This window comes from Triturus cristatus, chromosome 2_1 (genome assembly GCF_964204655.1).
Source record: "Triturus cristatus chromosome 2_1, aTriCri1.1, whole genome shotgun sequence".
NCBI classification, from domain to species: domain Eukaryota; kingdom Metazoa; phylum Chordata; class Amphibia; order Caudata; family Salamandridae; genus Triturus; species Triturus cristatus.
In genome coordinates, this window is record NC_140581.1 from 155,181,083 (window position 1) to 155,205,280 (window position 24,198).

The following is a 24,198-nucleotide window of genomic DNA, read 5'->3' on the forward strand; positions in this document are numbered from 1 at the left end:
TCGCATAACTGTGTCTTTCTGATATGAATGCCTGCCATGCCCCTCTCTTGTCTTCCTCTCTCTGGCTTTCTGCAGTCCCTTTTGAGCCTGGCTTCGTCTTCATCACCTCTCTCATCTGTTTCTCTCCTTATGTCTTCAAACGTCTGTCTCCTCATCTATCAGAGCTGTTTGTGTCTTTCGCCCTTCCACTCTCTCTCTCTCACCCTGCATCTCTCACAATTCGCCTCTGAGCGCCTCTCCTGTGTCTGGTGCGTCTTCTTCCCTTCTTCTCATCTCTCTGCTTTACCCGGTCGTCCCATGTCTCTGCCTTGTTTTCCTCTCCACTGCAAATGTCCAAGGACAGCCACATTTACATTCAGACGACTTTTTGCCTGGAACGCTCAAGAAGCAACAATAAATAATGATGTTGCAAGTTTATTTTATTTTCTGTTTCGGACAGGCTGCTGCCACCACCGAGACAGCTCCGGCCTCGGGCCAGAGCCGCCAGTGTGTGAGTGGAGGCAGCATTGTTCCATTGCAGGGTTGTTTATACCAGCCTAACTTCACGCTCGCTGCGGGCTAAAATGAGTTTAAAAATCCCTTGAGGGCTGTGTTATCTTGTTATCCCAGCCCTTTGCCAACAATCTCCAAAGCTAGCGGTCGCAGGAGCACTGCCAGGAGTCCGAGGGCAAAGCCAGGGGTCTCAAGTGTGACCCCTGGCGACCTCTAAATGACGTCCATGATACAAATGTCAAAGCGCCCTGGTCGTTCCCCAGGAGTATGCAGCTATGCTTAAAGAGCTGTTGTGCATCCATCAGGCCCCATGTGATTTGGTCTTTCACTCTAGTATAAATCATGTATTTTACCTCTTTTTCTGAGGATCCTTCTCATCTTTGTGATATAGCTGGCTCTGTTCACTGGTTCACTACTAACCAGCCTCCCTCATCATTTCTAATTCATAAACAAGTCGTTTGCTATCCAAACTGGCATAGCAGATATTGTGGTAAGGCCTCAGTGATATTCTGCAGAAACTCGTCACCGGCATGAACATTTGTTGTCACATGTGTTCTGCAGTTTGCAGTTGCTCTACCCTTATGCGTAACTGTAAAAGCATGGCTTCAAGACTGGCTTGTGCCCCTGGACAGCTGCAGCTAAACGCTGCAATTAGCTATGTCAAATGTAGACCGTTTTCAATTGTGTCAAAGGACTACCGTCAAGATTAGCTAAGTCAGTTTATGCTTGGATGCATAATAACAGGGTGTGAAATGGGGTGTGGCCTGCCGCAAAGATGGCGGATGCACGCCAAGCCAACTCCGGATGAGACTTCACATCGGCTGACATTTAACTAGGTGGTTGGGAACTGTCATTACTCTGTCAGCAGGAGCCTCAGAACTCCTGGTACAATACCTATGCCCTTGTGAGGGCTCCTGTGACTAGTGGAGGGCTGGATTGTCCTCAGCACGTGGGCCTGGCTTAGTGGCCCTCCATGACTGTAGAAGGCCCCGGACTTGTCCTGCTGTGCATGCTGCCTGCAAATGGGGGTGACATTCCATACCAGAGACGGAGACAGCGGTTAATGGCGTTCAGGGTTGTGCTTGTCTATGGACAGACATGGTGCATCTGATGGCACTGGATTTGTGGGAGCTCCACACCAGCGGGTATTGGAGTTAGCATTTGACCAGTGAGTGTCAGGGTGTGCTCCATTCCCCCCAGCCCACGGAACTGACTCACTGCCTAGGAGAGGGCCTTCAGGGTGGTCCCTGGCCCCGGACGAGCCCTACCAAAAGCTGAGGCCCTGGCTCACAGCTTTGTATTACCCACTGGTTGCCTAGAGGCCAGCTCTCCCTATTGCTACCATTGGATTTTAAAGCAACTGCCACACTGCACAACCGGGATCTTCCCCGACTGATGGTCACTGTTGGCTTCTGGCGCTTGGCCTGTTATTTGGGGATAATATATTGCAGCTGTTCGTGCCGGGCCACTAGTGACTAGCGCATCTCGCAGGCTGTTTTGGAGGCCCTCCACCCACTCCTTCTTCTGCATCTTGGACTTCGAACCCCTGCCTCTCGATGTGGGCGGTCACCAGCTAGACACTACCTCTGAACAGACTTTGGTACTGCCCACCACTGTGTGAACTCTGCGCCTGTCTGATTATGATGGGATGGGGCTCTACTTCAGAATTTAGATAGCCACATCTACTTACACTATCTGGAGCCCCTTACCATTCCCCCCCTGGAGTTGTGCCTTTCCACCACCGCTGACCATGGGCCCTCACCCGCTGTGGATCCTCTTGACAAACTGGATCAGTTCTTTGCAGCAGTCCAGGAATCACTCTGCTGTTATGGAGTTTAAGATAAATGCCCTTTCTATGGACCTCATCTTGCTCAGAGAGGACAGTTGTAAAATGAAATACAGGGTTATGAATGCAGATATGCCCCTCCAGGAACTTGGTCCACAATATATTGATGATAATCAGCATTTGAAGGAACTTTTGGACAGGATCCAGATTTTGAAGGTCTGGTTGGAGAATGCGGAGGTCTGATCACGCAGAAATAACCTGTGGATACTAGGCATCTCGGAGGGGACGGAAGGTCAGAACCCAGCCTTGTATATTGAACTTTGGCTTCAAGGCAATGTCGCCCAAATGAATCTCTCCAATGTATGCAGTGGAGCATGCTCATTAGGTGCGTGACCATCTGCCCCTGCCTGGAGCCCCTCCCCATACCTGATTGTGGCTAAACTTCTGAATTATGTGACCAAGACTGTATCTTGCAGTGGGTTAGGGAGCAGCACCCTATTGTAGTGGGATCAGCTAGAGTCTCCATATGCCTGGACTTCACCCTTGCAGTGCAGCAATGCCGGGCCTCCTTCCAGGTCATTACATGGAGACTTTTTGACCTCTCCCTGAACTATGCTTTACTGTTTGCTGCCCATTTGAAGTTCATTACAGGGGACTGCACTCACTTCTTTGTAGACGCTGAGAATGCCCAAGCCTGGCTTGAGAAGAACTATGGCCCTGGAGACCACCATGTAGCTGAAGGTGTTGATGACAGCTGGAGCGGTTGAACGCTTTGAACAGCACCAGGGGGCCCCTGTCTTAACTCAGCAGGCACAAGTTGCACACAGAGCAGCGAGCACCCATTGAGTCATGGCCGCACTTGGTACCCCCAGCAGGACTCCTTCAGAGACTTCGTCTGGAGATGATGCACCATGAATGTCATCCATGATAAAACTCCCAGCCCCCCAATGTTACCCTGCAAACAGAGGATGACTCGGTATGACCATAGTGTCATTGGGCTCTCAGCAGAGGGCCTCTCCCTCCTTCCTTCACACTGTAATTGGTACCTTCATTGCCTTTGCCCCACCGTGAGAGCGTCCCCTACCCCCCAGGGCACCCCACACGGGTCGGGCTCTGGCCCCAATGGAGAGCTCCTTCAGATTGTCCCATGATTGTCTACCTGTTGTTCTATTATATGCTAAGAATTTCTGATGTTACAGTCTGCCAGCAGCTTGTACCCCCCCCCCCATTATTGAAGCTTGACACCTGATTACTTGAGAATGCTTTTGGCAGGAGTGCTTTTTGCTTTGTTTGAATGTGACAATGTTCGCCCGCTTGGGAGCTGCTTAAATGTTGTCCGACTAATGAACTGTGGCTGACCACAAAGTTCTTTCCCTAAAGTACTGATGGTCTTGAGATGACATCACCTTACCCACTCCCAGAACCACTAGGCACACATACTGTTCACCTCTCTGAGTCAGCCATGTTGGACCAGGTCTTCCCACCCACCTTTTACTTACTGTTTCATGAATGGGTAACACTAGGATATGGGGTAAATATACATTCATCACTTGGAACGTGGATGGGATCGGCACAGTCAGCAAATGTTACCAGATGTGGGCATATCTCAGGTGTCAGGGGATGGACGTAGCATTCCCTCAAGAGACTCACTTCAACCCAGCCGAAGTTTCAGTCCTTCATTCAAAAATGGCATGGGCAGGTCATTGGGACTACTTATTCCTCCTTCGTTTGGGAGCTAAGCTGTGGATTGTGGTTCAGAACTGACCCTAATTTCAGTTTGCACTGGCCCAGGGGTGTCATGGGGTCAACCTGTCACTCTTACACTCATCTGTTCCACTACTGGCCTTCCCTCTCTAGTCACCTAGCAGAACAGTCAGACATGAGGTGGCTATTTAGAGGAGTCCTTAAAGGTTCCACTTGCCTCTGCCAAGCGCAACTGTCATACTTAGCTCAGAGATGATCTTAGACCAGTTGCATCATCAAGGTCTTGGCGATATATTGCTGGCAAGCAACCTGCATATGCAGCACTACTCCTGTTCCACGGCGCACACATTATACGCACACCTTGACTGCTTTGTGTGCACAGCCTCTCTACTGTCACAGGTCTATGATGCATAATACTTAGATAAAACTATTTCTGACCATAGCCCATTGCAATGCACATAGACTGGGTCAGAATCCCAAAACCCGGTCTCAACCTGGTAGATGCAACCCTTGTGGTTGGAGGATGAGCCGTTCCGCAAAATATTGCACGATGCCATAATATACTACTTTCAGGATAATGGGGACATGGCATTTTCCAGGGTGATGGAGTGGGAAGTGTATAAGTGGTTATTCGTGGTTTAACTCACTGCAGAGTGATAGGCACAGGAGCCTCTTTTATGATTGACCTGCAACAGTTTGGAAAGTCACTACATGATCTCCAGGTTGAACACCATGGAACATTGGGCTACTCCGAGCACCTACAGTGGAATGAGAGATAACCATGCCAGTCTAGACTAGAGGTTCAGGTGCCTGTATTCAAAGGTCCATGCAGCCATTGCACAAGTGGAAAAAGATAAGTGGCAGGCTGCTAACACATCTTATACAGCCCCAAGATAAATCCACCCCCTAATTTGGCAATCAAAAATGGGTAAGGACACTAGCTGACACACAGATGGAGATTAAAGCCACATTCACACATTTATGTAGAATTCTTTAAATTGCTGGTCCTGCGATGAATACTGCAGCCTTCCAGCAGTTTGTGGAGGGCTGACCCTCTTGTGTGTCCCCAGATGTGGTCCCGGTTTAGATGTGATGCCTGTGAAATGTTATGCCACATATGAGGCACTCCTGGCCTGCGGCAAGATACTTGTATTTACTGAGGTTCTGCAAATTGGGGACCTTTCCCCTACAATGAGGGAGGCAGTTGTCAACCCAATACCAAAGCCCAACAGAGACCCGACTGAAGTTGCCTCCTACTGCCCCCTCTCTATACTTAACATAGACTACAAAATTCTAGGAAAAATATTACTGGACTATATTCGTACACACCTTCCCAACCTAATTCACCCTGATCAAAACCTATTTGTTAATATTCGCCAGCTGTACTGGATCACGGAGAAGGTAACACAGCCCTGGTCTGAGTCAGCATATAAACCCATTAACATTGAATAGAACTGGGAATACATGCTGGCAGTGCTGCGGTGCTTTAGTTCTGGCCTTGGTTGATTAAATGGGTCCAACTTCTGAATGCCCTACTTACGGATAGGGTTTGGACTGAAAGCCATATCTCAGAGGATTACCCAATTGCTCGTGGAACTCGGAAGGGTTGTCCTTCACTTCCCTCTATTGTCCTGGCAATATCACTGCTTCCTAGTAGGTTAAGTGTGGATGGGGCGCATTGGAGGATTCCACTAGGAGACACAACACACACAGTCTTCCCTTAACCAGATGATATGCTACTCTATATGCTGTGATTTTGCATGGATCTCAAGCCTCCTGCCCAATTATTGGCTGAGTTTTATGCTCTGTCTGGGCTTAACCAGTAGCTGTGCCATGTCCATTTTTGTCAGGGGATGGTCTCATTCCGTGGGGACCTCACACATTTAAACGCTTGGGCATCAATATATATCATACCCCAAGTGACACCTTGGAGGGCAACCTAGGAGCCTCATTCCAGCTATTCGTGCAGGGGTTGTGTTCTGTTCCTTCTTCCCACTTACATTTGGGGGACTGGTGGCTCTTTCTAAGATGGTGGGTTTGTCAATTTTGCTATATTGTTTGCCAACATCCCACCCAGTGCTTATCCCTGGGAAAACCTTAACCTCAAGATCATACTGCATGTCCAAATACAGTCCACTGGAAAATAACAGATTTCCTTGTCTAAATTATACCTCCCCATGGTCTAAGGTGAGGTAAATGCACGATCCTTTTGGACATATTATTAGCAAGTGGAGCTACAGTGGTCAACACTCTGGCTGGCTAGGCACCATGTGATCGAAACCCGGCTCACACAGGATCCACAGCAAGATAGAGTGTTTCATAATTAACTTTTCCTGTATACTGAAACCTCCTTGAAGTGCTCCCTATTGCTGTGTGTGGTATGAACGTGCTTGTGAAATCTCTCGCAATATTCCAAAGCAGCACCTTCATACGCCCCGGCTCTCCCATTGAAGGACATGCAGTTCCGCCTGGTGTGGCTCTTGGCGGGTGACTTGGCACGCTGAGAGGCCGTTGGCCTTTCCAAGATGGGGGAAATTTCAGAGCAGGACAACCTCATGGATTTCTGGGTTATGACCAGACGCGCTAAGCTACCAGCCTGAGAGTTCCTCATGTATGTCAGAACAACAATGGTAGTGAACCAGACATGGCAGACAGCTCAACTCAAGCTACCTATACACGCTGCCTTGCATAACATTATACACAACGCGACACAGGAGGAGGTTGGTGACGTGGCTGTGATAAGGTAATACGGAATTGCAAGCAGTTGCTCCAATACCCATCTCTGGTTTCATGGGATGCTCGATTCAAGTTCATACAACTGTGTCTTCTACATATGGCCTATTTGACTCCCTTGAAACTGTTGGCGCTATTCCCCACTGCCTCTCTCAATTTGTACCCATTGCCAGCAGCCCACGACACATCTTACCCACATGATGTGGGACTGTACGAAATTACGACCCTTTTGAATGGGGTCCTTGAGTTCCTGGAGCGTCTCACGGATAGGCCACTCCAACATACTCCGAGATCGATTTTCTTGGGAGTCTACCCAAGACTGGAAGGAGCTAAACTCATTATCAAGTTCATTGACCTAGCACTCCTCTTGGTGAGCCTTGCCATCACTGGCATGTGGAAGGCGGGGAATCTAACCTCCCTCTCCACCTGGCATGGGGACCTTCAACTTTGAGCGCAGGTTGAGGGTGCATCGCCTCATAGTGAAGAGATGAAGGGCTTCAGGGACTACCCATCTCTGACTTTTGACTTATTGGAGGCTTTGGTTCAGGCTCATAAGGATCTGATATCCAACGATGACCTGCTGCCTTAAAGGGTCACGTCCACCTATCCCTTGGGCTGAGGCGGGGTCCCACTGATGGTTCTAAATTCTGACCCCTCTCGCTTGAGCTCCAAAGCCCAGCCAGCTCGCCTGTGATATCCCCTCACACGTGCCCCCCTTAGCTGGCACCAACCTTGCTGCTTCAGGGCCAGCCACGCACACGCTCATTGTTTGACCGCACTTTCCTATATATGAGGCCAAATCCACTAGTGGAAGCCACTGGAACCCCTACCCAACCCCCCCTTACCACTGCCCTTATCCCACTTCCCGCCCCAAAGTTAGTTTATGTTGTATTGTTCTAGACGATGCTTGATGTAAACGAAGATTGCATATTGCTATCTTTTCTCACACATACATTTCTATCTTTATTGTTTATGTTTGCTATTTCGAAATGTTGTTGTGACTTACAATGTGATGCCCCTCACTGGGCAACTTGTACAGAACTCCTCTATAAAGTCTCCCCAAAAATGTTTAGAACAAAATGACAGGTTGTGAAAGTGAGGTATGTTAATTACAGAATAACCAGACTTATAGGTGACACGATTCAGAGAAGTAACTCACTGTGTTTTATAGTATCATGAATGCACCATTAAAATATATATGAAAAATCAAATACATTAGTATATATCGATTTTTTTGTTATTATGTGTAAGAAAGTGGTTTATTTATTGGGGTGGGTATGTGTCCATCACAAGGAATAAGTCACCAACTTGTAATAATAATAATTCATATTTGCAAAGCGCAAATATATCACTCCTTTAGGGTTTCAAGGCTCTGGGGGCCGTTAGGGTGATTAAGTGAGCTATTGCCCAGAGTCACATGAGCTGCTGGCGGTGTTCGAACCATGAACCCCGTGCTCTGGCTCCTGCGCCCAAGCTCTTGTCAGGATAAAGCACATTTTGAATAAGTTAAAGTTGGGCTAATATAACCATGGTAGCTATGGCATGTTGCAGACAGGCTTAGTGTCAGAGAATGTGTGAAGTATTTATTATTAAAAAAAACAGATAAAATGCTAAAACACAACACAATAAAAATCCCACAACAAATACCTAAAATTAGGGCAAAATGAATGAGCAAAATGAAACCATCATAACAAAAGTAATAAAAATGAGACATTCATTTTCTTAAATGTAAGACAAAAATCACCAAGAAAAAGTTAAGCCCAGATCAGTAGTCCAGTGGGTGATTGGGACCTAGTTGTGATTTCAGACCGACCTCAATGGAGCACAGACAGATACACTGAGGGGCATACTTGTGCCACCATATCATCCATTTTTGTGATGCTTTGGCAGCATAAATTAAAAAACCATATTTATGAAGTCACGCAAGCCACTTTACGTGGCTTTAAATAGCCTCATAGATGTGGAGTACAGAAAGGCAGTGAAAAGATAGACACCAGATGAGGTCCCACTAATAGTATTGGAGTGGGTGGGAAAAGCTCTAAGCAAGTGAAATTCAAATTTCCTAGCTAATAAAGTCCTCACTCCGGGCTGCAAACCTTTTGCACAGTTGCCTGTTCTAGATTTTTACATTCGGACCTTGCCTACTTCTCAACTTTTCAGAGACTCTGGAGCAGCTTCCCTTGACAATTTCTAAGGCTCCCAAGACCTAAGGGACAGCACAACATGTCCTGACCCAGCAGAGGCTACAAGCATGATACAGTCCAGGCTTTGTTGCTACAGGTCAGCTGGTCATTCTAGGAAAAAGGTCTCTTTCACACTTGCAACTCCAGACCCCCACCATGCCCCCGGGGGCTGGTCCTACGAAATTGCGAGGGCTGCTCTGAGTTCCTAGCCCGGCCGTGCCTGTAGCCACCAAGAAGGATAGACAACTGGCCCTTGTAGTCTGCTTCTTAGTCTTGGGTAGAAGTGGGAGAAGGCATTGCTCTTCAGAACACCACCTAGGTCTCAAACAGCAGGTTCAATCCTCTTTTGTTCTTCTGCAGGTCCAGAGAGTGATCTGATGAGCTGTGGGTGAGTTGCTACTTTTGTAGAATTTGCAAGCCAGTGATTGGGGTCACTCATGGACCAAAAAAGTTCTCCAAAGTAACACATCTGCAGCATATTCTGTCTGCCTTACTGTAAACTAAAATACAGAACACTATTCTGTGACAAATCCAATGTGTCACAATGTTTGTGCCCCTGAAAGGAACTTGTGTGCCAGCTAGGGGAATTTTAAAAAATGGGAAGTCCCATCCCCCTCAGCTACACCAAACTCGTTGTGGAACCAACTGGGTCTGTACCAGACTGACTACAGGTTTCCCAGGGGACAAATGGCTTCTTTTTTCTTGGTAACACTTTACACCAACTATGAGTGGGCAGTCATCACCATGGTCCTTTCAAGTGAATGAGTTCCTGAAGCCTCCTCAACTGTCATTCCTGGGCTGGCATCACTTTCAGGTCTTCCTGTGAAAAGGCCTAAACCTTTGACCCAACTCCTCACTAATGCTAAGTAGCCCACAGGAGGTTCAGGCAGACAAAGTGTTGCTTTACTTAAATTTTTACTTACATTCCAACTTCAACAATGAATTTGATTTCTAATAAATATAAACAGTGAGTGGTTTAATTGCCTCTGTAGCTTATGCCAGTCCAAAGTTAGCAGACTCCTTCTTTAGCTGAACTTTCGTGTTTCTGAAAGAATACCCACAGTCCCAACAGTGAACCTTTGGGGGCTAGTCACAGTAGGTTTATAGCATATTTAAATTCTTGCATGTTCCAATTTTAAAGATGGGCATTCTACTTTGTGGGCTGCAAGCCCTACTTAGGGCTGACTTCTTTAATATTTAAAAGTGACATTCAAAATAAGCCTTTCGACAGGATTTGGTGTAGGTGTAAAAGTAGGCCTGGGTGAACTTTAAACAATGTGAATGCAATTCTTGTAATTTCAAGAATTTTGTGCTACACTTGTTGCGTGGAATTCCCAAAATTATGCCATAATGCCACAGATTGAAATTACACACCATTCACAGTAATACTTTACTGCAAATTACCATTCACTGTAAACACTTGCCACAAACACATGGGAACAACAGAATGAAAAGTGCTGTTGTTAGCTCTGCTTTTCATTAAATGATTCCTTTTGCCAAAAATTGTCATAGCGACAAATGTCTTGCTAAAATATAGCACAATCTGAAGGGTTTGCAATTCCCATAATTATTAGCAATTTTACTGCAATTACACATAAGTAAACAAAAGCAAACTATGGGGATTTTGTACTCCCCTTTTTAAAAACTATAGGAGTCAGGTTACACAGGTTGACCTGAATCCATATATTATTTGTCACTCTAGTGTTTGGCACAGTAAGTGCTGCACTCCACAGGAGACATTTAACTTTCATTGTCATTTGTATATTTTCCTGCACCATATATTACAGACTTACTGAAAAATCTATTCACCAAGTTGCCAATCTTCCTGTTAGCATTTACAAACTGTTGAAGTAAACAAGCAAAAATAAAGTCAAGCATGATGTAACAACTTGGCTGTTCAGGGGCCACACACAATGGGCTGTATTCCAGTGTGTAAAGTGAGTACTTCTCCGAGGCAGTGCCTTATATTAGACAGCATAGCTTAAAAAACATTATTTTTCTGAGACAGTGTATTATTTTAGTCATTAAAGGTCAGAACTAGAAAAAGGCAGACCATACTCAGTCGGTACTGTCTGAAAATCCAGCTCCAACTATTGGAAATATTGGATTAAATTAATTCACTTTACACACTGCAGGTGCATATAAAAGATGCTGGGCTCTACCTTGTGCCAGTGCAGCCTCTCATGATATGGCCTATAATGTGTCATTATTTAAAGTGTGAAACCACGCTGAAGAAGAAAATAAAGAGTCCGCAGATAGCACTCCTTGTCCAATGCAAAATATTATCTCAACTGTACGGCTTTATTTAATAATATAATGTGCATTTTAAAGCAGAAGTGTTATTTCTAACTTCATAGAAAATATGTATTTGTGGAGATTGAATCTCCAAACTGTATTTAAATATTTTTTCAATGTTGGGCATATTTGCAAAAACCTAGAGATACCCTTTTAAAATGAACAGCTATTGTATATAAAATACTCCAACCTTTTGGTTAAGCCTGGAGTATTTATTGCAAAATTATGAATAGCTTGAATACCAAATCACCACTTTAGTATAGCCATAAAAGCCTTTCAACATTTTCATCAACCAATCACTCTTTCAGTAATTATTATCCAAATGTATCTGTTAGAAGTTAGAAATGAATGTCTCTAGTTGGCGGCGGCTTACTCCCTGTCCAAGTAGGGACCCTTCGTCTAGTCAGGGTAAGTGGACTACACACCCAAGCTGCTTACTCCCTTGGTAACTTGGCACAAGCAGTCAGGCTTATCTCAGAGGCAATGTGTAAAGTAATTGTACATACACACACAGTAACACAGTGAAAACACTACAAATGGACACCACACAAGTTTAGGGAAATAACCAATTTATTTTTTCCTAAACAAAACAAGACCAAAACGACAAAAAAACAACATATATAAGCAAAGATATCACTTTTAAAAGGTTTAGCAAGTTTAGTCCATATAACTCAACTGGATTAATTGATTTTAGCATAAAGTACCTTTGATGGGTCAAAATTAGTGACGGAAACAGCCGCAGAGGAGGTAAGGCCTCAGAACTCACAAGCGATGCGTCAGTTCCTTGGTCACAGGGCAATAGAGGCATTAGTTCTTGCTGCACGGAAAAAGTGTCACGCCAATTCCTTACTGTGAGGGGAAGTGTTAATTTGTGAACACAGTCTCAGGTCCATACTGTGAGGCTACATCAATGACAACTTGGCATACAGGTGCAACATGTGCAAAAGCCAGGCACTCTGGGTCGATGTGGCCATGGCGGAACAGGCGTTGCATCGATTTTCCAGCTGCAAACAAGTAATGGGTCAATTCTACAGCCACATAGCAGGGGCTGCATCGAGGTAGGAGCGGGTGCCACGAACGTCAGTGATAAGGTGCTTGGAGCTCGGGCTGTAGTGATTTTTCAGTTGCAAGGCAGGTGCTGCATTGATTCTTTGGCTGCACAGCAGTGAAGCATTGAATCTACAGCTGCACGGCGGTGCTGTCTGACAAAAGGGCACTGGAGAGTCGATGCATGGATTTTCTTCTCTCTATGCAGTACAGCCACCTCCAGGGGCCCAGAACTGGAATTGGCACGACTTGGCAGAACAGAACTCCCAGCAGAGGAGTCCGGGGGCTGCAGGTTAAGTCGTTGAAGGCCCTGAGACTTCTTAACGGGAGGCAAGCACACACAAGCCCTTGGTGAACCTTGGCAAGTAAGATACAAGAAAACAAAGTCCAGTCCTTTCCTTCTCGAAGACAGAAGAAGCAAGCAGCCTGCCAGCACAACAGAGCAACAAGCAGAGTGGCAGTTCCCCTCCTACAGCTTCGCCAGCTCTTCTTCTTGGTAGAATCTCCTCTTATCCAGAAGTGTTCTGAAGTTATGATGTCACAGCTCCAGTACTTATACCAGTTTTTGTCTTTGAAGTAGGAAAATGTCAAAGAAAAGTCTTTGTAGTGCACAAGACCCTGCCTTTCCTTGACCTGGCCTCAGACACACGACAGGTGGGCAGAGACAGCTTTGTGTGAGGACAGGCACAGCCCTATTCGGGTGACAACTCCTCCCACCACTCTAGCTCAGGAAGATCCATCAGCTTGGTGATGGCCCATCAGGATATGCAGGACACACCTCAGCTCCCTTTTTGTGACTGTCTAGAGGGAATGCACAAACAACCCGATCGGCACCCTCCCTCAGACATAGATTCCACAGGCAAGCAAAGAATAGTAAAGCAAGAAAAATGCCCACTTTTTCGGCGCCATTTTCAACCAGATAATATAAAAACCAACGTAACCAAAAGATGTATTTTAAATTGTGAATTCAGAGACCTCAGACTCCAAATCTCTATTTCTTCCCAATTGCAAGTTACACTTGGAAAAGCTTACAAGGCAGCTCCAATGAGAACCTATGGGAGAAATCGTCCTTGCAGTAGTGAGAAACGAAATTAGCAGTATTTAACTAATGGGACTTGCAAAATATATCGTGTCCTACCTTTCACATACACTGCACCCTGCCCATGGGGCTGCTTTGGGCTTACCATAGGGGTGCCTTACATGTAGCAAAAGGGAAGGTTTGGGCCTGGCAAGTGGATGCATCTGCCAAGTCAATATGGCAGTCTAAAACTGCACTCACAGATACTGCAGTGGCAGGTCTGAGACACGTTTGCAGGACTACTCATGTGGGTGGCACAATAGGTGCTTCAGGCACACACAGTGCACTAAACTAGGGACTTACCAGTACATCAAATATTCCAATCATGGATAACAAATCACATTTACAAGTTACACCGGAAACACTTTTCACTTTAGCACTGATCAGCAGTGGAAAAGTATAGAGTTAAATAACCAGCAAAAACAAAATGCCGAGCACAGTCAAAAACAGGAAGTCAGAAGTAAAAAAGACATGGGAGAAACATGCCAAAGATGCCAGGCTTAACAGTATCCAAAAAGTGAAAACAGCAATTCATAAATTCCAGGTGCAATGTGACGTTTTAATATCTCTTGAAGGTGAGCTGGAGAATCAATAATTACTGCACATATCTTTACAGTGGGAGTTCCTCTGCTAAAGTGGAGGAGCATCACCCCACTGCTCTTAGAGCAGTGAAAAGGGGAAAATTCAAATGATAATAACAATATTATTGGTTGCTGTGGGCTGGGTTAGGGTGGGGCGGTGCTGGTGGCTCAGGGTGGGAGGAGGAGTGAACTGTGCACACTTAGGGCTTCATTAGGATGTCAGGTGGAAGGCCTCAAACCGACAGTCAGTTTCCCCTAGACCGTGTTGGAACCTATCTGCCCGTCTCGGTTGGAAACCAATCCCCCCAACAGGTTACGATGTTCGCTGTCGGAAGAGAAACCGTTCAGATATTCCGGTTTGGTTCCGACAGCTCTCAGAGAATCCATGTCAGTCTGAGCTGAATCGTACAGCTCTACGGACAGCGTTTCCGCTCGACCGATCTGATGTCAGATTCCAACAGCCTTTCTGACTCGGTCTGTCCGACACAAAAAGGCTGCCGGAATCTGCTTTTGGGGCACCTAGTAGGCCCCCCATTCATCCTGAGGCCTCCAGTTGTGGTCCGTGGAGGGTACCCAAGGGACCCCCCTTTAAAACCATGCACTGTATGGCAGGAACCATGGGGTGCCCGAGACATGGTGCAAGCTTTTCCGCAAGCTCCCATTTGCCTTTTGGGCGCCAGTGTTGTAGGTCGGAACACAGGCTCCTATAGGAGTCAATGGGAGTCCGACCAACTGGTGTTGGGAAACATCGTAATCGTTTGTGCAGAACCGTAGACCACGAGTCAGCCAGATACCCAATCCAAGATGGTGTCGGGCGGAATAATGAGGCCCTAAGAGCGCATGACTGCTTGGCAGGCTGTTTTGGCTGGCCAAGCAGTCATGCGCACTTAGATTATTCCCCAGCAGGCTGTAATTGATAGCCTGGTGGGGAATATGCACAGGCTACCTCTCTGGATCTGAGCGCTGATCCACGGCGCTTGGACCAATCACAACGCTGCATTGCAAGCCAGTGTGCCGGGTGCTTCCTGCAGCTTCTTCTGGACTGGAGTCAGAAAGAGCAGAGAGGCGGAGGAGAGACGCAGCCGTTGGAAAAGGTAAGTGTTTTAAAAAATATATGTTTTCAACCCCCCATCCCGCACCCAGTTCCCTACCAGCCGCCGCTGTCTCTTTAATATACAGAAAATAAATCTTTGATATATTTTCAAGATTTGGGGGCCGCCCGGATCTCTTATCACCAATTTGCCCTCTAGTGGATTAAAATCTGGCAGGGTCATGAGATTTAACTATATATGGCGTCAGTGCATGACGGAATTGCAGGTATTTGTAAAACTGGATTTGAGGCATAGAGTAATCTTCGCATAAGTCTTGAAATGATTTATGGGTGCGACCATGCAAAACATCCCTCAAAGAGCAGAACCCAATCTGATCCCAACTGTGAAATCCCTGAAAGTCTGCTAGTTGGGGTTGTAACCTATTGCGCCATAACAGTATCTTTTGTGTGAGGCGGCCCCACCAACCCATCTGGCGAAGAGATTGATGCCATGTAAGTATCGCGACTCTCGAAATGGGAGTAGATCTCGAACATCCGATCTGCTGTATAAATATGTATGTACTGTGTGATCTCTAAGCAATCAACGCTCCACAGCATATGCCAGATCCTCTCACAGAACGTACCACTAGTCATTGAGCACTTGAAGGTGATATGCCTCTTGATATGATTGAAGGTCCGCTGCGGCTATGCCCCCACAGTATGTACATTGGAAACAGGTGCGCAGAAGCCACCCGGGATTCGCCACCCCCCCCCCCCATAGAAACTGCCCCAACATGGCATTCATCTGATGGAACCATGATTGTGGGACCGATAAGGGTGATTATGTAAATGAAGAAGCAATCACGGACATTAGATCATTATGAACATTGCGGATCTTCTATAAAAAGATAAAGGTAACCCTGTCCAGGATCTAATATCCATCTTAACCTTTTCAGTCACGGAGCTAAGGTTTCGGTCCCAGGACATCTTTTGGCAGTCTGAAAGAAAGACCCCAAGGTATTTCAGACCGTCTGTGACAAATTCGATGCCCACCAGCCACAGCCCAATGTCCCTCTCAGCGTCTATATATTGGATTTATTGACGTTCATATAAGGGCCAGCTGTTTTCCCGAAAATCAATATTATCTGGATGAACCTGGGGCCCAATATATGTGGGTCAGTAAGGGAGAATAATACTTCATCCGTTTATAATGCGATGAGGTCAGATATGTCTATGGTCCATTCAAAGCCGCGGATCAGAGCATCTGGACCCAGGCTGCCAACAGTTCTATAGCCATTGCAAATAATAGGAGCGACAGGGGGCAGCCCTGTCTGGTGCCCCATCCTATGGGGAAGGATGGGAAGACACCACCAGTGACTCACACATAGGCAATCAGGTCAGTGTACAATAATCGAAAGTAGGACAGAAGGACAGTAGGACAGAAAGCGTGGGCTGGGATTTAGTAATTTCAAGAGTGTAAAAAGGTCAGCATGAATGGAACCCTGCAATGGATTAAAACTGTAACACCATGGCAGGCTCTCGAAAATCCGGCGTTGAATGCATAGGCATATCCTTACCTTGCTAAACAGGGAGTTTTGGTACCCATCAAATGCGTCTCTTGTAGAGGCAGGATGTCTGCCATACCAAGTTTTGCATGGTGAAGTAGCGCACCACCCTTCACTTTGTCTAGCACGCCCCTAACATTCCAGCTTCTGGGGTTGTTTATCATGTTTAGTCCATAGATGAGTACTCCAACATCGGAAAACACCTACTACGCAGTTGGTTTCAATATTAACTTGAACCCCATGACAATGCCCCATATCCCGCCCCTCACACAAATACCTCAATGAAACTGAAGTACCTACTGGGGCTGGTGACCCATGCCGTCCCCAGCAGGAGACACACATGGAATCCCGCCAATGGATCACCAAACGCCGTATTGTCACAATAGTAGTGGGAAGATCCTTGATGTAATGTCCTACCCATATGGCCCACAAGAAGCAGAGAACAGTGAGAGTACCAAGATACTGCCTTTTGTAACAGAAGACAAGGAACCTAATAAAAGTACTGCAGGTAGTCCTACAGTCGTTTAGCTTATGTACAGTAAAAGCCCTGGCGTCTTGAACTGTTGTCTGTCCCTCACTGTGGGATTAGGAGCGTCATGTCGATTAGGACCGATGTTTGAGTTTCAGCTCTGTCTTTATTGCGATTTACTGGGTTCTTCCAATGACGGGTCCGAGCCTCAGCTTGGTGGGGAATGTGGCTTCAAGTGTCTTATCTCATCCGTCCATGTGAAGACGTTCTCTGGTGTATCGAAGAATAACGTTCAGGAGTTGTGCACTACCCACAGCCAGGCCGGGAACAGCAGCATGTAGGGAAGTTTAAGAACTCTGAGTCTGGCTTTGGTAACCTCAAAGGATTGACATTGCTGTTGCACCATTTGGGTGTAGTGGGGAAAAATCAGTATACAGTGAGAGTCATAGAGGAGCTCCTCCTTTCCCCGTGCCTGTCTCAAGATAACATCCCGATCATAGTAATTCGTAAATCTAGTTATTACTGGCAGCAGTCTGGCTCCGGGCAGTGGTTTCTGAAGCAAGGCTCTGTGCGCCTACTCTATGATGAAGCAGGGCAACAGGGCATCTGGTGGGACACAGGAAGCAAGCCAATCCATCAGGAATTTGCCCATATCCTTCCCTTCACAGTTTTTGGGAAAACCAACAAAACAAAGGGTGTTCCTGTGGGCCCGACCCTCTGTATCTTCCACCCAAGTAGCCAGACCTTTCAGAAATTTTCAAGGGTGGATACTTTGGCTTGACCCTCACTTCCACCTCGGCCAGGCACTGCCCCGCACCCCAAGGGTCCTGACACAACAACATCACATCAAAGCAGACAGCCCCAATTTTAGCCTCAAGTGTGTCACGTGACTACATGATCGCAGCAAGGAAAGCCGCATTGTCAGGTATAGCGCCAGCGCTTCCGCCCATCTCCAGGCCAGGAGCCCTGGCCTCAGTAAATTGATCCAGTGTGCTTTGTTTGGTCCCATTGCTGGTCGGTTAATCTTTTGTCATGGCTGCTAGCCAGACTCTTCAACCGTAACCACGAGTGCCCCCACGGATTCAGCTCTCTGGACTAGTCTCCCCAGTGTAGTTTGGCGTACACTCCACTCTTAGGGCACCACTACTGTCCTTTCTGCCCATGGCCCCCGAGGGTATGTAAAATCAGAGCAGCAGGCCATGTGGCTGCTTACATGCAAGAGCAAGCCAGGAGGGTCTCCACCATCCCCAAGCCTTACAGGTGACCTAGACCAGCTGCCTCCACGGCTTGTAGAGTAGCCTTCCCCGCTACCGGGTACCTTATCTCCTGTGTAGCCAGTTCAGAAGCGCTGACGTCCTTCTCGCTAGGTGATGCACTCGGGCCAAACTCCTTCATTCTCTGTCCCACCAATGAGGCAGGGGTTGCTGATATAGTCAGGCGACAAGTCCAGTCGGTGGCCCTGGCAAGTCCACCAGCCCCACCTTTTTTCTCGGTGGCAGAGATGGGTGTTCTTCCCGGGTGTCAGCCGACGTAGGCCTGAATGCACCACCAGCCTTTGACCTTGTTGCAGCTGCCGCTTCAGTCTCACTGCAGTGCGTGGCCCACAGCCAGACCAGATTGCGAATCCTGCCGTCCTTCTACCACTGGGGGAATGGCCTGTCCAGATCCCATCAGCAGTTGCAGTTTGGTCATCTGGTATTCCCCAGTAGCAGTCTGCCGCCTTCAGCAACTCCTTCTACAAGACCTGGCCCAAGCAGCGTGTATTCAGCAGCGTGGTCGGTGTTCCGGACACAGTGATCGTCTCACCTGCAATTCAAAGCTCTTCTGGGCAATTTACAGTAAACAGGGTGAAGCCTGAGGCCCCTTAAGCTGCATGTATTCGGTAGGATAAAAAAGGATTTCATAGTGGGCTGTCGGAGCTCGCCTAAAGCGTTTCCACCATGTTGGACCGCTAGCCCACGCCCCCGTAGAGGGAAAATGTTAAATCTTTTTTGAATTTGGAAAAAGTTAGTAAACATTTTTTTAATTAAATACTATTGTAAATTATGTTTGATATCATTTTTATAAATGTAGAATAAAATAGAAAATGCTACAGCATTAGTAACTCAGATTTGATTTACAAATTAAATTAATTTGAACATATTAAATGAAATAGACATCCTTTTGGTAAAGCTTAAAAAAAAAATTACCTCCTAGAATAAAAACATATTTAATCATGGATAAAATGTCAATGTTATTGTTATATTTATGTTATCATATTATTTTATTGCAATTCAATCTAACATTTTTGAGTTGAAAAATAATATTAACATATGTTATATTTTTTTGAATTTCTAACATTAAATTATATTTATCTATGTTTTTATGTATTTTGAATTATTAGATTTATTTTAACATTATTTCCCATGAGATGTTATTTACCGTCTTACCACCATTTATTTCTATTTCTATGGATGGTTTTGAAGTACCAGTGGTTTACCATGTGTAGTGCTGCACTTACTATTGCTTCTTTTTTTGGCAGTAGCAATTTACACTCATAAGTTTGGCTCCACTCACTAAGCACTTGGATTTGTGAATACTCCAAAGTAGTAAAGTTACTCAATATTGTAAAAGTAGGTTACATGTATAATTTACTCACAAGTGAAAGTTACGTTTGTGACTAGCCCCCTTAAGCTTTATCATTCATCAGGACCTATCCTTTTCTTACAGTACTAACAAACTCTTCTCGTCATGTTTCTTTCTGTTGAAGATTCTGAGTAAAATCGTGTACTACCTTTCGGCTTACGTCTATCCACAAATTATCCAGGCCAACATTCTCAGCCACCTGGACTACTGTAATACCTCCTTCTTATACTTTATGAAAGCTACAATGTGTACAAAATACAGCCACTAGTTTAGCTTTTGGACTTCTGTCTCACTCTCATTTCACAGCTAATTTCCAATCCCTTCATTGGTTTCCATAGCAAAATGTTATGTGTTTTTGTAAATTGCACTGTCACACAGGAGATTATCTTTGTACTGAGCAGGTGTGTGTGCCTAGCCCTGCCTATGGTAGGTTTGTTAGTTGAAAAGACAAGTCCTCAGCTTCTTGTGGAATTAAAGGAGGCTTGATGCAGAGTTAAAGGTCGTTCCAAGCTTTAGTAGCAATGTAAGTACACACTCATCCTTCTGATCTGGTTCTATGTATGCTTGAGATGTGTGCAAGTAGAAATCCCGTGGAGCAGAGGTATTTGGGTGGTTGGTGAAAGGGGATGCCTCTGTTCAGGTAGGTGGGGCCTGAGTCGTGCAGTGCCTTGAATTTGCATGTGCAGAGATTGAATTGAGCGTGTTTGTGTATCGGGGGTCAGTGTAGTTCCCTGTGGTGTGATGTGAGTTCTGCGGGGAAGGTTGAGGATGAGTTTGGCTGCCTAATTATTGATGTTTTGTAGTCTTCTAGTGAGTTTCTTGGTGATCTCAGCATAAAGGGTGCTCCCACAGTCCAACTTGCTGGTGACTACAGCATGAGTGGCAGTGTTTCTAGTGTTGCTTGGAAGCCATTTGAAGATCATTCTCAGAAAATTCAGGGTGTGCAAGCAGGATGCATTGGCAGCACTGTCTTATGCAGTCATGTCCAGTTTGCTGTTTATTATTCTAAAGTTCCTGGTAATGGTTCTGGGTGAGGGTGTGGGTCTAAGTTTGCCCAGCTTCCAGTTGGAGTCCCATAGTTAGATGTTCTAGTTGAAGATCACTACTGCCTTGTCGGTGTTGAGCGTGAGACAGTTGACTTTCATCCAGTTAGAGACTTTAGTCATGCAGGCAATAAACTTGCACTATGCTGCAGGGCTTCCATGGCTTTGGCCCCCAAGAATCTAAAGGTCAAATGTGTACCTTATCTTCCTTGCTGTGTCCTCGGAGCCAACTCACCCTGCCTTGCAGTAGTCATCGGATACCACCGTCAATGATCCGGGGGCAATGACTTCTCCATAAGCAGCAGTCAAACTTTAGAATTCTCTGTCCATCTCTCTATGGGCACATGACCAACGTCTTCCTTTTCGTAAAGCAATCAAAACCTGGCTTTTTTTGATTCACCTCATTGCTATCTGACATATTAATTTTGCACCAGGACACCCTATGGGTATTTATTCGCTACATAGCACCCCTCACAAATGAAAAGGGCAGGACATTAGGACATACCACCCAATGCTTATTCTGCTCTAGGTAGGTGGTAACGATGCTAAAGTATTACCAAAATAAATATATTTTTAAATAGTAGAAAACAAGTATTAAAAATCAAAACGAAAAAGATATAAGATGTTCTTTACTTAACCCCTTCGGTGCTCCTGACGGAATGGTTCCGTCATGACCCACGGTTGAGCTGTGCTCATGACGGAACCATTCCGTCATGAACCCGCCCGCGCAAGATTCCGCCAGCACAGCGGCGGAATCTGCGCAGCATCGAAGGGGTTAAAGGATCCAAGTAAATTAAAGAATCTTACTTTTGGGGACCCTATCGACAATCATCTGTACCAATCATAATACATCTTATAAATGAAAAATAAGATCAAACAAATGTTTATTGTAAGAAGTTGGCATATTAATAGAGGTGGAGTGGGACCTCACCTCAAATAATAACAACAATCTTTGTCTGGGTGAACCACAAAAGTCACAAAATAAACCTTTGCTTAACCCTATGCATGAAACAGTCTGGTTTAACTTGGAGAAGGTGTGTGAGTGTTTATGCAGTATTCAAGGAGCAATAATGTGGAAACACAACACAAGGTAAACCCCAAACTAATTTGGAAAAATAGAGTAACTTTTAATAAATAAAATTACACCAGTAGAACTAGACATAATAATTTTTAAAGTTTGAAATAAAAATAGTGCTAACAAGCACAAATTCCCCACTGCAGGTATTTGGTTGATCTACACCAGCTCAAAGTAAAAATTTGGCCCAACAGCAATGGAGCAGGGGGGTCGAATACAGGAGCTGGGTTAGTGCAGTGGTCATTGACAAGCCATCAGCTGGGCTCGACAATGGTTGCTAGAGAGCAGGGTCCTGGTGCAGTCTTTGATGAAGGTGAGAAAGCCCTGAGCAGGCAAAGTCAGAAATCTGTTCTTCTTGACCTCTTTCTGGAGGATGCCCTCTACGATTGGACTTAGAAACTTTTCTGGAAGCCAGATCTTCAGTGGACCAAACCAGTATTAACTGGCGATTTAATAGCTTCAGCTGGACAGTGGACCCGGTCTCCCACTGGGTCTCTGGAGGAAAGGTTGGCCAAAAAAACACAGTTTTTGCAGTGAGGGCATGAATAGCACACTCTAACACTAGCACCAGCCAAGGTTTCAGGACCTCTAGGTACTAACTGGGGGTTAGGTTTCACCCCAGTAGAAGCCAGCAGCAGTGTACAGGGAGGGTTCAATTGGAACTGGTCAGCTGAGCAGTTGCTGGGAAAGGCCTCTGGAAGCTTGCTGTTTCCTTGCAGCACAAACAGAAGGTCAGCCAACGGACCCTTGGAGTCACTTCTAGGCTCCTATGTTCAAGGCCAGCTGGTCCAGTCATCCTTTAGGTTCTTCAAATGGCAGGGCAGCCCTTCTACTGATACTCACAGGGCCGGGATTGTTCTGATAGGGGTACTGGGGATGCCATTTTTAGGCTTTATGCCAGCTTGTCGCTTGCTGAAATTCCTGGCCACTCCCTAACCACTGGGGTAAACAATCCCAGGGGTGATCCTACTCACCTTTGAAGCATTCGCTGTGTGCTTCACAGTAAACTATCCCATAATGTCCTTTCCTAAGTTTAATTTGAGTTGTTGGATGAGATAATGACAGGGCATAGTTTATGTCTAGAGAACATATCAGATCACTGTGCCAAAGGCTGTGCCTAGTAGCTTTGATTCCATGGGACTAAGCACAAGTCGTACTTAAAAGCCACATGCTTGCCAAGAGCCTTTGGATATAGTTACAGATTGAGATCTGGCAAGATACAATGTCTAACCACCACTGATTAGGGGGCTAGACCTTCCTCAGTGGGTACATTGGTAAAGGACAAAGTATTTTGCAACAAAGTCATATATTTTACTGGAAATAAACATGTTAAAGGAAAGATATGTTTTCACACAGAGCACAACATCTTGTGTGTTTTAAATAGCCAAACCAATTTAAGAGAGATTATGTATACAGTACAAAACATAAGAATACAGAAATGTATTAGTTATGCTGTACTTCAACAATGAACTGTTCATCGCCTAACAAACCTTTCATAACTGACATCATTGGTGACATAACATATCTCATTAGCAATACATTGTATAGTTGGGACTTTGCTGAATTAAAAGAAAAATGGTGAAACCAGTAGCAGAAATGGCGTAATACATGTAATGGAAAATCTTTTTAACAAGATACAGAGAAGGATTGCCACACATCAGGCAAGTGAGTAAAAAGATCTACCTTGCCAATTGAATCAATAAAGTCCCTAGCTATACTACATTTTTAAAAGTAATGTCCAACCTTGCAGTCTTGAAAAACTCATTCAGCCCTTCCCTGCCAATGCACTACTAACAACACTGCTTACTCACCTCTCTTCTTAAGTCGTTCTTCTCCATCTTTAAACTCATTGTCAGAGGAAGACGTCAGAAATCTGTGCAAGAAAACAAAAAGGTACAGCCTTCTAGTGAACCTTTGCTCTGCCCTAAACAGTTTTCCAAAACTCTTATTTATTTTTATGTACAGGTATTTATATAGTGCACCACTCATTCCCAGGGGACATCACAGCACTGTAACACTCTCACCCATTTTAACAATAAGAAAAACCCTCACAAAAGCCCATCTTGTGCTACAGAAATTTCACACTATACAGGCGTCCTTTACTTCTAGCAATAAAGATCCAGGTGCCCTCCTGGCCGGAGGAACCCTATGGGCCGCTCCCTCTCATTCGCTGGCTGCATTTGCCCCCATTGATCTACCCAGCTCCCTTAAAATTTTAAAGCGTCTGAAATCGGGATCCCCTTCGGACCCATGTGCTGCTAGACTTCTGGCTGACGTGGCGGATACTGTTAATCCTGAAGTCAATAGACTTATTACCATGTCCCTTTCTGAAGCTCTTGTCCCTGCCACTTGGAAGCAGGCAATGATCCTTCCTCTTTCTAAAAAAAAAACACTAGATCCCCAGTGCCCGTCAAACTATTGACCGATCTCCCTTTTGCCCAGTTTGGCCAAGGTTTGTGAGAAAGTGGTCACCAGACAGTTGACCGACTTTG

The 24,198-nt window shown here is 45.5% G+C and overlaps 1 long non-coding RNA gene across 1 annotated transcript in view; it reads right to left on the reverse strand.

Annotated features, from left to right (window-relative positions):
- LOC146863891 (uncharacterized) overlaps positions 1-24,198 on the reverse strand; it is a 143,814-nt gene that overhangs the window by 118,325 nt on the left and 1,291 nt on the right. The window contains exon 2 of the long non-coding RNA XR_014976584.1: positions 23,518-23,579. This is a non-coding gene — a long non-coding RNA (uncharacterized LOC146863891). The remainder of the gene's footprint in view (positions 1-23,517; positions 23,580-24,198) is intronic.